Here is a 14,353-nt window from a genome sequence, read left to right as displayed (position 1 = left end):
CACCGACAGGTGACTACTCTGGTTTTCCACCACCGACAAGTGACTAATCTGGTTTTCCACAACCGACAGGTGGCTACTCTGGTTTTCCACCACCGACAGGTGGCTACTCTGGTTTTCCACCACCGACAGGTGACTAATCTGGTTTTCCACCACCGACAGGTGGCTAATCTGGTTTTCCACCACCGACAGGTGGCTAATCTGGTTTTCCACCACCGACAGGTGGCTAATCTGGTTTTCCACCACCGACAGGTGGCTAATCTGGTTTTCCACCACCGACAGGTGGCTAATCTGGTTTTCCACCACCGACAGGTGGCTAATCTGGTTTTCCACCACCGACAGGTGGCTAATCTGGTTTTCCACCACCGACAGGTGGCTAATCTGGTTTTCCACCACCGACAGGTGACTACTCTGGTTTTCCACCACCGACAGGTGGCTACCCTGGTTTTCCACCACCGACAGGTGGCTACCCTGGTTTTCCACCACCGACAGGTGGCTACCCTGGTTTTCCACCACCGACAGGTGGCTACCCTGGTTTTCCACCACCGACAGGTGACTACTCTGGTTTTCCACCACCGACAGGTGGCTACTTTGGTTTTCCACCACCAACAGGTGGCTACTCTGGTTTTCCACCACCGACAAGTGGCTACTCTGGTTTTCCAACAACAGGTGGCTAATCTGGTTTCCCACCACTTACAGGTGGCTAATCTGGTTTTCCACCCACAGGTGGCTAATCTGGTTTTCCACCACCGACAGGTGGCTAATCTGGTTTTCCACCACCAACAGGTGGCTAATCTGGTTTTCCACCACCGACAAGTCACTAATCTGGTTTTCCATCACCAACAAGTCACTAATATGGTTTTCCACCACCGATAGGTGACTAATCTGGTTTTCCACCACTGACAAGTGACTAATCTGGTTTTTCACCACTGACAAGTGACTAATCTGGTTTTTCACCAGAGTGCTCCTTCCCCTATCCGCCCAGGGGGTGTAGGTATACTCACTCAGATCCTCTCCTATGTCGCTTGTAGCTTGGTGGCTAATACCAGGCCTATCAGCTGGGCTGCTCCTTACCTGTCATACAGGTGGTCCTCTCTCAGGGGCTCTGAAATGTCCTCCTTTCCAGCTCCAGACCAGCAGGTAGGCCCCAACCTACTGGGCTCCTCTCAGACTCCTTCCTTCAGCCTCACATTCCCCTCTTTCCACCCGAACTCTCCTGCTACTTAGCAGGCTCCAGCATTTTTAAGCATGTCCCAGCCCCTTGCCAACTGTTTGTTGGGGATTGGTTAGGATCCCTCAAAAGTGCAACAAGCCACTCCTCAGAGCAAGGGGAAATTCTAGAGGGGTTGTCTTACAAAGCTTCTCAGTCCTGACCACAATTTGATCCCACTCTGGCTATTACACCCAGGATGCTACTCAGCCTCTGTCTAACCATTGGAGTCTAGCTCCCCCTAGCTACCTAGGAGGGTGCTACAGAAGTATAGATATGCAGCTACATAAAAGTAGAGAATATCGCTGGTCACATTGTAAGGCCTTTTTAAGTACAGGTTTGGTGTCACGGATGCACTGCCTGTCACTGTATAGATGTAGTAGGTGACATGGTGAGAGCCTTTTTCAGCACTGAAAGGAGGAGACTGATTGGAGACAGGTGGGTCTTTCCTACTGATAGTAACTTTTCCCAACAGTCAATGTTCCTATATATGCTGCAGGTACTCATGGAGAGCATGTCCAGGCCTGTATGGCATAAACAGACAGGCCACACAGTCAGACTAAGGCCTGTTTCAAACAGGCTCCAGTTTGTGTAAGAGCAGTGTGAACAGCGTGCCTTTACAAAGCATTTGTTGAGCTTTCAGAAAGCTTTGTTGAAGCTTTTAAAAGTATCATTCAACTCCAGCTTTTAAATGGTGAACTGAAATCCTAATAGGAGTGCTGATTGCCACTTTAAACAAGCTGCTATCAGGCTTCAAAACTACTTGAAGCTTGTTGAAAACCTGCTAGCAGCTTATTTAACCAACTCCCATCCGGCCATTGTATATAAACGGCCGGACGGTGGCACTGAGGGTCGGGTGGCTGTTTATAAACGGCCTCCCCGCTCCCTGCTTGTGCGCATTCCCTGGGAGCACGCAGCACCACGATCCGGTGCCCGCTGTGTCCTCCGGACACAGTGGAACACCGATCGTCGTACGGGACCTCTGTGCGAGGTCCCGATCATGTGATCATGACCTCGCACATGAGGCGACCATGAGGCAAAACCAAGAAATAGAGAAGAACTATGGAATGTGGTCCAATCATCCTGGGCTGGAATACCTGATCACAGGGGCCAGAAGTTGGGTGACTCCATGCAACACAGATGTACAGCAGTTCTCAGAAACAGTGCGACTACAACCAAATATTCATGAAGTCATTCAAAGGAAAGCAAAATCTTCAAACATTTCTCAGTTTATATAGTGAATGTTTGACTTTGTAAAGAAGAATACAAACACGGCCATTTTTTTGAACCGTCTAGTATTCACTTTTCTTCAATGTTTTTAGAGGAACAACACAAATTTGAAAAATTTTTCTTCATGTTTTGATCACTGATTGGCCAATCACTGTCTTAAAGCGGAGCTCCACCCAAAAGGGGAAGTTCCGCTTTAAGCCTGTGTCCCCCGCTCCCCATTGGCACCTCGGCGGGAGCAGGTACCCGAATTTGACAGGTACCCACTCCCAATTCTGCTGCGATTGTCTAGGCCAGAGGTAGGCAACCTGAGAGCCGCAGGACTACAAGTTCCATCATGCCTCTGCAAGTCATAGCTGTAACTGTCAGTTTTGTAATCTTTGCAATGCCTCATGGGAAAAGTAGTTCCACAACAGCTAGAAAGTGACAGGTTGCCTACCCCTGGCCTAGACGTTCGGAAGCTGAAGTTGTCCTCCCCCCCCCCGTCCCCGTAGTCTTCTGGGACACATGACAGGTCCCAGAAGACGACGGGGCCATTCACAAAGCGTAGCGCTTCTCGCGCATGCGCAGTGGGCACCTGTGAAGCCACAAGCTGTCACAGCCGGGTGCCCAAACTGAAGATGCCGGCGCCGGGGAGAGAAGACGGCCGGTGAAACCAGCCGTGGTGAAGACACCGCTGGACCGAGGAACAGGTGTGTGTCTGTATTTTAAAAGTCAGCAGCTACAGTTTTTGTAGCTGCTGACTTTTATTTATTTATTTATTTTTAGGTGGAACGCCGCTTTAAAGAGGAAATGGACAAAGCTGGGCAACAAATAGCCAGGAGGCTGGAGAATATTTGTGTTCATTGGGCAGCACAGTGGCTAAATGGTTAGCACTTCCGCCTGGCAGTACTCGGGTCGTTGGTTCGAATCCCAACCACTGCACCACCTGCCTGGAATTTGCATGTTCTCCCTGTGCCTGCGTGGGTTTCCTCCGGGTACTCTGGTTTCCTCCCACACTCCAAAGACATGCTGGTAGGTGAATTGGCTCCTGTCTAAATTGGCCCTAGTATGTGTATATAGGAATGTGAGTTAGAGACCTTAGATTGTATGCCCCTCGGGGGCGGGGACTGATGTGAATGTACAAGTTGAATATACAGTTGTGTTCAAAATAATAGCAGTATGTTGAAAAAAGTGACTAAAGCTGCAAATCCTTCTAATACTTTTATTTCCATCCACACAAATGCATTGGGAACATGACACATTCTATTCCAAATCACAACATGAAGAAAAATACATCAAATTTGTGTTGTTCCTCTAAAAAAATGGAAGAAAAGTGAATATTAGACGGTTCAAAAAAATCTCAGTGTTTGTATTCTTCTTTACAAAGTCAAACATTCACTATATAAACTGAGAAATGTTTGAAGATTTTGCTTTCCTTTGAATGACTTCATGAATATTTGGTTGTAGTCGCACTGTTTCTGAGAACTGCTGTACATCTGTGTTGCATGGAGTCCCCCAACTTCTGGCCCCTGTGATCAGGTATTCCAGCCCAGGATGATTGGACCACATTCCACAGTTCTTCTCTATTTCTTGGTTTGGCCTCAGAAACGGCATTTTTGATGTCACCCCACAAGTTTTCTATTGGATGAAGATCCGGGGATTGGGCTGGCCACTCCATAACGTCCATCTTGTTGGTCTGGAACCAAGATGTTGCACGTTTACTGGTGTGTTTGGGGTCGTTGTCTTGTTGGAACACCCATTTCAAGGACATTTCCTCTTCAGCATAAGGCAGCATGACCTCTTCAAGTATTCTGATGGATTCAAACTGATCCATGATCCCTGGTATGCGATAAATAGGCCCAACACCGTAGTATGAGAAACATCCCCATATCATGATGCTTGCACCACCATGCTTCACGGTCTTCACAGTGTACTGTGGCTTGAATTCAGTGTTTGGGGGCCGTCTGACAAACTGTCTCCGCCCACTAGACCCAAAAAGAACAATCTTACTTTCATCAGTCCACAAAATGTTGCCCCATTTCTCTTTAGGCCAGTCAATGTGCTCTTTGGCAGATTGTAACCTCTTCAGCACACGTCTTTCCTCCAACAGTGGGACTTTGCGGGGACTTCTTGCAGATAGCTTGGCTTCACATCGGCGTCTTCTAATTGTAACAGTCCTCACAGGGAACGTCACACCTTCTTTCATCTTCCTGGAGCTGATTGTTGGCTGAGTCCTCACAGGGAACGTCACACCTTCTTTCATCTTCCTGGAGCTGATTGTTGGCTGAGTCCGCCCCATGTTGGCTATTCTTCTATCCATTCCAATGGTAGTTTTTCGCTTTCTTCCTCGTCTTTCAGGTTTTGGTTGCCATTTTAAAGCATTTGCCATCATTTTAGCTGAGCAGCCGATCATTTTCTGCACTTCTTTATATGTTTTCCCCTCCAATCAACTTTTTAATCAAGGTACGCTGTTCTTCTGAACAATGTCTGGAACCACCCATTTTCCTCAGAATTTCAGAGAGAAATGCACTGTAACCAGCATGTCCAACATTTGCTGCCTTCCTTCCTTAAATAAGGGCAATAATTGCCACCTGTTTATCACAGAATGAATGACCTCACTAATAGAACTCCACACGGCGATTATTGTGAACACGCCCCTTTCAATGAGTGATTCAATGACACAGAATCAGCAGCACGCATGTCATGACTGTCGGGTCTGTTGGATTTCTATGACTCTACTACACCTGCTAGGAAATTATTTGTCATGTAGAAATATCATTTCCACCAAAAACAGCGATTGATCCGGTTAGTGATGTCTGACTGTTATTATTATGAACACAACTGTATGTAAAGTGCTGCGTAAATTGACGGCACTATATAAGTACCTGAAATAAATAAAATAATAATTTATGATAAACAATCCCTGTGAGGACAGCACATTGTGATCCTTTTACATGTAGAGGAGTCAAAATGGGCCAAAAAAGCCATAAAACATATTGAGCGTCCTGAATCCTTGGAAAGCTCTCCATTTGACGATGAATCTCACAGCAGCTATAGATGAATAGGGAGCATCATCACTGTTTGCACGGTGGTGCCTGCCTTTGGAGCTACATATACAGCGTAAGAAATCATCGGTAACATTGATACGCTCCTTCTCCCCGCACGGAAAGCGGCAGCCCTGCAGTCTGTAGAGGGAATGGAGCCAGTTCACTCCTTTTCCTCGTTGTCACACTCAGATCTGGGCTCCTGGCCAGCAAATCAAAGTAGAGAGAGACAGGAGGCAGATGACCTCATTATGCGGAACGGTGCAGCATACAGATCAAAACAAGTGAATTTACATAAGACAAACAACAAAATGACAACACGAGACTCCTGACACACAGATGTCAGCAAGGGAGCCTGGACCCCATGCCAGACCAGTTCAGTGTAATGTAAATACACCGCCATATCGCTCAACTGACAATCAACACCACAGCCTTCACATCCACCATATTCTGAGGAACTCTTCATAGAAGAACTACTTAAACAAGTCTCCATTCAACTGGCAAACTAGTTTGCAAAGTTAGTGTAGCAAGGACATCCTAAGGAGTTGCTTGACTTCAATGGGCTATTATCTTTCAGTATATATTATGCTGGCCATAGACGGGTTGAAAATCGGCTGATTTTTCGGCCGATTTTCACACCGTTAGTGGGTTAATTGGTCGGCTGTTTTTCAGGGTTTTTGCACATTTTTTTTATCAGTCATGTTGGAAAATTTGTTCCCGATTTTAACGATAGGCCGATTTTCCCGACAATGATGGGCAAATCGGCCGATCGTTTTACCGATAAAAAATCTGCGCATGAGCCGTGACCTGCAAAGAATAATAATAATAATAATAAGATGAATAATAATAATAAGAAGAAGAAGAAGAAGAAGGAGAATAAGATGAATAATAATAATAATAATAATAAAAAAAAGAAGAGGAATAAGAAGAAGGAGAATAATAATAATAATAATAAGAAGAAGAAGATGAAGAATAAGAAGGAGAATAATAATAATAAGAAGAAGAAGGAGAATAATAATAATAATAATAATAATAAAAAAAAGAAGAGGAATAAGAAGAAGGAGAATAATAATAATAAGAAGAAGAAGAATAAGGAGAATAATAATAATAAGAAGAAGAAGAATAAGAAGGAGAATAATAATAATAATAATAATAATAAGAAGGAGAATAATAATAATAATAAGAAGAAGAAGATGAAGAATAAGAAGGAGAATAATAATAATAATAATAATAATAATAAGAAGGAGAATAATAATAATAATAAGAAGAAGAAGATGAAGAATAAGAAGGAGAATAATAATAATAATAATAATAATAAGGAGAATAATAATAATAATAATAAGAAGGAGAATAATAATAATAATAATAAGAAGAAGACGAATAATAATAATAATAAGAAGAAGAAGAAGATGAAGAATAAGAAGGAGAATAATAATAATAATAATAATAATAAGAAGGAGAATAATAATAATAATAATAATAAGAAGAAGGAGAATAATAATAATAATAATAAGAAGAAGAAGACGAAGAATAATAATAATAATAATAATAAGAAGAAGTCTGCTATTATATTTTATAGGAAAAGTCTTGCGGTTGCAACAAAGAAGTCCACTATTAAAGTCTTGCGGTTGCAATAAATGTATCCATTTGTATCCAAATAAAAACATTGTAATCCAAATAATGTATTTGTATTGCTGTCACATTGTATGGTGCGCTCCCCTGTCTCTGCAAGGGACAGAAGTTATGGGGTTAATGCCGGCCATAGATGGGTTGAAAATCGGTCGATTTTGTTAACGTTGGTGGTAACATCAGCTGATCTAGCGACCAATTTTTCATTTTTTTTTTTTTAAGAAATCGCCCGATTTTCGACCCGTCTATGGCCTGCATTAGACCCAGGTCAGCTGTAGGACCCAAACAGGTTTCAGTGGCCTTTGCCACAGACAAGTTTTGGATATTCTAGATCAGTGTTTCTCAACCTTTTTTCAGTCAAGGCACCCTTTAAAATGATGGACAGTCCCGAGGCACCCTTTAAAATGATGGACAGTCCCGAGGCACCCTTTAAAATGATGGACAGTCCCGAGGCACCCTTAAAAATTATGGACAGTCCCGAGGCACCCTTAAAAATTATGGACAGTCACGAGGCACCCTTCAAAATTATAGACAGTCCCGAGGCACCCTTAAAAATTATGGACAGTCCCGAGGCACCCTTTAATATTAAGGACAGTCCCGAGGCACCCTTTAATATTAAGGACAGTCACGATGCACCCTTAAAAATTACGGACAGTCACGAGGCACCCTTTAATATTATGGACAGTCCCGAGGCACCCTTTAATATTAAGGACAGTCACGAGGCACCCTTTAATATCGTGGACAGTCCCGAGGCACCCTTTAATATTATGGACAGTCCAGAGGCACCCTTTAATATTATGGACAGTCACGAGGCACCCTTTAAAATTATAGACAGTCCCGAGGCACCCTTAAAAATTATGGACAGTCTTGAGGCACCCCGTTCTAAAATGTGAAAAACTATTCTAACAGCAACATCCACACATGTAGGACACCCAACATTAGAGGGGATTTATTCTTCCAAAGCAAATACACTTTTGCAGACTAGTACTGACTAGTATTCCGATGTTTCTCCTCTCCCTCAGTTTTTCTCCATCACTGAGCTAACGTGACCCCAGCACTGACAGAAAGGGGGAGGGTCAAACTAGGATGTTGTGCAGACAGCTGACACCCTTCTTATCAGTTGATGATGTCATTGGTTGTCAGGACACCGGTGGCTAGAAGGTCATAATGGTGCACAATGAAAATCTGTGACTTTGTGTAACTAAGGCAGGCTTGTTCCACCCGCTGGCTTGTATACAAGTTTTGGGCAATTTGTAGACATTTTGCCAAGGCACCCCTGAAGAAACCTCAAGGCACCCCAGGGTGCCTGGGCACCCTGGTTGAGAAAGGCTGCTCTAGATGAACAGCTACTGTAAGAGAACAAACACACTATTTGGCTCTGGTTTTCTCCTCCAGGTAAAAGGCCTTCAAGGCCTAGCAGTCAAAGACAGGACCTCTCTGAAGCTACACCCTCCCCAGGCAGCAGCCTGGAAGGAAAGGACCTTCAACCACTACATCCTCTCCCAGCAAAGCCTGGGAGGAAAAGGACACTCTAGCGTAAAGAAGGATATTTTCACTAGGACTGTCAGTGGCAAAAGGCCCAAAAGGACTAGGAGGTAAAGAATGGACCTCTCTGCAGCCTACACCCTCCCCAGGCAGCAGCCCAGGAAGAAAGGCCTTTCCTCCATTATATCCTCTCCAAGCAAAACCTAGGAGGTACAGGGCTATTCTCCAAATATGAATTATCTTCCCCAACCCACCCCACCAGCATAAAACCCTAGGTGGCTCTCAGTAACCCAATACATTGTATCTTCTCACTCTATCGACTGGAGAACACTCAGCAGCAGGCAGAAGTAAACAATGTTCTTGAGCTTAGAAGAAACCCAACAAGCACAGATAACATAAACAAAGCTTAAACTGGCTAGAGCCTAGCTGTAAACAAAATTTAGACTTGGGACAATCCAGCTCAAAGCACATTCTCTACACTAGGACTGGTGTTGACAAAAGGTCCAAAAGGTCTAGGGCAGTGGTTCTCAACCTTCCTAATGCCGTGACCCTTTAATACAGTTCCTCATGTTGTGGCGACCCCCAACCATAAAATTATTTTCGTTGCTACTTCATAACTGTAATTTTGCTACTATTACTTCCAATACTGCTGCTTTCAACACAGTAGCTGCTTTCAACACAGTAGCTGCTTTCTACACAGTAGCTGCTTTCTACACAGTAGCTGCTTTCAACACAGCAGCTGCTTTCTACACAGTAGCTGCTCTTTACACATGTGTGACTGGTCCACATACACCTGAATTTGTACGGGGTGTATGTGATGGGGTTGGCGCGATGATGTGGGCGTATCTGCATGTGGGTGGACCCGCCTGGAGACGGATAGAGGAGTGGTGTCTTGGTTCCTAAGACCATCGGAAATATGTGTTTTCCGATGGTCTTAGGTGACCCCTGTGAAAGGGTCGTTCGACCCCCAAAGGGGTCGTGACCCACAGGTTGAGAACCTCTGGTCTAGGAGGAAAAGAATGGATCTCTCTGAGGGTACAGCAGCCTAAGAGGCAAGGGACTTCTACCACTACATCCTCTCCAAGCAAAGACTGAGAAGGTAAGGGCTATTCTAGCAGGTGTCTCCAAATATTTATCCTCTTCCCCAATCCACATCACTGGCATAAAACCCTTAGTGCCTGGTCATACTGGGTTTGACTTGCTGTGCAATTTGCCATGCGAGTTTCAAATTGCATGGCAAGTGGCACCCTATTGTCTGCAATTAAAGCGGTCATATCGGTGCGATTCCGACTTGGTCAGAGCCGCACTGATTTCTAAAGTAGTGCATGCAGTACTTCAGGTGCGACTTGCATAGATATCTGTGTCTTGCAAGCCACAGATGTCTTGCAAGTCGTACTTCAAGTCGGAATGACGTCCGACTTTGAAATCGTGTGACTTCACTGGAGTTTGCACGATTCCAAAGTCGGATCGGTGTGACCGGGAACTTAGTGACCCTCTGTGACCCGAAACATTGCATCTCCTCACTCTATCTACTGGAGAATACTCAATAGCAGAACGCAGGGGCGGACTGACCATTTGGAAACTCGGGCACTGCCCGAGGGCCCGGGGTCAGTAGGGGGCCCCATGAGATGCCCCTGGTACCTTTTTCATAGGCTTTTTGAGTTTGGGCAAGGACACAGGGGCCCCATGATCCCCTATTGCCCGGGGGCCCCATGAGTTGTCAGTCTGCCCCTGAGCAGAAGGCAGAAGCAACTCATGTTCCTGGGCTTAGGAGAAACCTAACAAAAACACCGATAACATACAGAAAGCTCAGGCTAGCTACAGCTTAGCTGCAAACACGAAATTTAGACTAGGGACACTCAAGCTTAAGGCTAGGATCACATCTGTGCGGGTGGTGCCGCTGCGGATCCGCATGAAAATCCGTGCAGCCGCACCACCCGCACTGAGAAATGCGGACCAGTGGGTGGGTGCCTTTAGTTCTAATGGCACGCCACCCGCACTGGAAACCGCAACCGTACTGGGAACCTCGGCTGCGTTTTCAGAAGAAGTGCCGGGACTTCTTCCCTGCGTGTCACGAGAGTCCATTCAAATGAAAACGCGGCCCGCACGGCCGCATAGATGTGAACCGGGGGTAAAGCAGGGTCTCTACATTAGGCTTTCAGATTTTCCCTTGCTTATGCTACCCTTGAGATCTGTATGGAAATTGTTTGTTCAAATTTCCCATCTTTATGCTTTTATCCACTTGACCTCGAGAAGGTTTCATCACCAGACCATTTTTTTTGCTATTCAGCACTGTGCTACTTTAACTGGCATTTGCTCGGTCATGCAACACTGTACCTAAATGAAATATATATCTTTTTGTTTTCATACAGAGAGCTTTCTTAAATGAAAAATCCAGTGGTGATCAAATATAATTTCTCATTATTTGGGAGTGCAGACCTATCCAAGCCGGATAATAGCACCAGTCCTAATAGAGCAGTGGTTCTCAACCTGTGGGTCGCGGCCCCTTTGGGGGTCGAACGACCCTTTTACAGGGGTCGCCTAAGACCATCGGAAAACACATATTTCCGATGTGTAAAGAGCAGCTACTGTGCAGAAAGCAGCTGCTGTGTTGAAAGCAGCTACTGTGTTAAAAGAAGCTACTGTGTTGAAAGCAGCTACTGTGTTGAAAACAGCTACTGTGTTGAAAACAGCTACTGTGTTGAAAGCAGCTACTGTGTTGAAAGCAGCTACTGTGTTGAAAGCAGCTACTGTGTGGAAAACAGCTACTGTGTTGAAAGCAGCTACTGTGTTGAAAACAGCTACTGTGTTAAAAGAAGCTACTGTGTTGAAAGCAGCTACTGTGTTGAAAGCAGCTACTGTGTTGAAAGCAGCTACTGTGTTGAAAGCAGCTACTGTGTTGAAAGCAGCTACTGTGTTGAAAGCAGCTACTGTGTTGAAAACAGCTACTGTGTTAAAAGAAGCTACTGTGTTGAAAGCAGCTACTGTGTTGAAAGAAGCTACTGTGTTGAAAGCAGCTACTGCTGCTGCAGCAGTATTGGGGTTAAAACGACACTTCGTGAACTATAATTAGTGGGTAAATAATTTTATGGTTGGGGGTCACCACAACATGAGGAACTGTATTAAAGGGTCGCGGCATTAGGAAGGTTGAGAACCACTGTAATAGAGGGACAAAAGCTGCATATGAGCTCACCTAGCGGTTTGGTTGTATAAACCAGGTGAGAGCATATCTGGTGAAGGGGATCTGATATCACATTTGGATATTACAAGAGGTGCTGGAATAATAGTTAACATAAATGAAGGATTTTCCTTATGCGAAGAAGCTTTTAAGTGATTCTGTGGACTGTTTATGGACCTTTTTTTTGCACATTTACGTATAATTATTTGATGCAATTTCAGAATCACTTGATTCACATGTATAATTTTGGAAACGGAGTTTGAATAGTAGGATTGATTGGTGCATAGGTGGGTGAAGCGCGGCACTTAAGAGGTTTTCAATCAGAACACATTTGTATGGGAGTGTGCATAGTGTGGGCGATTCGCTATATAATTATTATTTTTTTATTAGTGTATGCATAGCAGCTCACAAGAGTCACGGTTATTATTAGTTTGGGTACAGCATTGCATGACGGCGCAATTACCAGGTAAAATATTGCGGTGCTAAAGAGCAAAAACTGACCTGGTCATGAAGGTGGTAAAACCTTCCGGAGCTCAAGTGGATAATTTAACGGAGACTCTGTTGTAATGAGCAGATGTACCAAGTTAGGCATCGTATGGACCATGTGCAGAGACCAGGGGCGGACTGACCACTTGGAAACTCGGGCACTGCCTGAGGGCCCGGGGTCAGTAGGGGGCCCCATGAGATGCCCCTGGTACCTTTTTCATAGGCTTTTTTAAGTTTGAGCAAGGACACAGGGGTCCCATGATCCCCTATTGCCCGGGGGCTCCATGAGTTGTCAGTCTTCCCCTGGCAGAGACGTGGGTTTTTCTGCATGCGTTGTGCAAGGACACAAAAAAACAAAACAAAAACAAAAATTGCTCTCTATATACCCTGTTCATAGCACACCACTACTATTATTGGGCAGCACAGTGGCTAAATGGTTAGCACTTTCAACTGGCAGTACTCGGGTCGTTGGTTCGAATCCCAACCACAGCACCACCTGCCTGGAGTTTGCATGTTCTCCCTGTGCCTGCGTGGGTTTCCTCCGGTTTCCTCACACACTCCAAAGACATGCTGGTAGGTGAATTGGCTCCTGTCTAAATTGTCCCTAGTATGTGTATGTATGAATGTGAGTTAGGGACCTTAGATTGTACGCTCCTCGGGGGCGGGGACTGATGTGAATGTACAATATATATGTAAAGCGCTGCGTACATTGATGGCGCTATATAAGTACCTGAAATATTTATTATTATACAGGATTTATGGCGCCAACAGTTTGCTCAGCGCTTTACAATATAACAGGAGACAATACAGCAACAATACAGTTCAATACAAGAGGGTTAGGAGGGCCTGATCCTGGGAGCTTACAATCTAGGAGGGAGGGGCTAGTGGTACAAAAGGTAGTAACTGTGGGGGATGGACTGGTAGGAGGAATAGAAGATTCCATTATTAGCTGAGGGCAGGATAGGCTTCCCTGAAGAGATCGGTTTTCAGAGAGCGAATAAAAGTGAGCAGAGTAGGCGTTAGTCTGATAAATTGGGGTAGAGAGTTCCAGAGGATTCGGAAGTCTCTGGAGAAGTCCTGGAGACGAGCATGGGAGGAGGAGACAAGGTAGCTAGAGAGCAGGAGGTCTTGCGAGGAGCGGAGAGGACGGTTTGGGTGATATTTGGAGACAAGATCGGTGATGTAATTTGGGGCGGAGTTATAAATGATTTTATATGTTTATGTTAATGTTTTGAATTTTACCCGTTGGGCACTAGTATCACATTCAGATTTTTTCTGCGCAGGAATCTGCAATGTGTATAAAACTCATTGAAGCGTACATGAAAATTGATGTCATCTTGTGTCTCTGCAAGTGAAATCTGTGCGTTTTTTCCATCAGTTTGCACAAATTGGTGTCAACGAGGCCTAAAGTACTGAATGAGCATATACAGGTGAAAAGGTGCACAAGCAGCAGGGATGACCGCAGCCTGGAGAGGATTGTCAGGAAAAGGTTATTCAAAAGTGTTGGGGACTTTCACAAGGAGTGGACTGAGGCTGGAGTCAGTGCATCAAGAGCCACCACACACAGATGGATCCTGGACATGGGCTTCAAATGTCATATTCCTCTGTCAGTGGAACAAACTCAAGTTTGTAGTTGAAAAAGTTTTGACATCTCCCCACTTTTGCCTCAGCTCACTCAGTTGATGGACTTCTATGTCTCAGGTCGTAACCATTGCAAGGGCCCCCAAGAGATGACACAGCAGTTTGTGATGGGGGGTCCGTGATGAAGTGTTCTCATTTCTCCACCCGAGAGAACATAAATTTCCATTTGCTCTTACCGGCCTGACTCATGTTATCGGCTTTTGCAGAGCTAGAACTAATGATACTGTGACTGCAGTGAACAAAACACTTGAGGATCTGATAGCTGGATGGCGGTTCCCCGAGCCTGACGAGAGCCTCCACTTCTCATTTCATCTCTGATGTGTTTTGTAAGACGCAGTTACCGGCTGTACCTTTGGGGAAGCAGGAAAAGTGGCCATAATCACACCCTGCCTGGATAGTTTGCAATACTTGACCTGTCTCCCGCCGACACCCTGTACTTTGCTTGCCAAATTGTAGAGCAGCCGATCACAAAGC

General features: G+C 44.9%; 1 protein-coding gene across 1 annotated transcript in view; it reads right to left on the bottom strand.

Annotated features, from left to right (window-relative positions):
- LOC149436183 (syntaxin-binding protein 5-like) overlaps window positions 1-14,353 on the bottom strand; it is a 341,325-nt gene that overhangs the window by 114,480 nt on the left and 212,492 nt on the right. The gene's annotated exons all lie outside the window — the stretch shown is intronic.

The sequence above is a fragment of the Staurois parvus genome, unplaced genomic scaffold, assembly GCF_062004578.1.
Source record: "Staurois parvus isolate SC_StPar_1 unplaced genomic scaffold, SC_StPar_1.0 ptg001406l, whole genome shotgun sequence".
In the NCBI taxonomy this organism is placed as follows: Eukaryota; Metazoa; Chordata; class Amphibia; order Anura; family Ranidae; genus Staurois; species Staurois parvus.
Note: the sequence above shows the minus strand (reverse complement) of the source record. Positions and strands in the feature narration are given on the sequence as shown.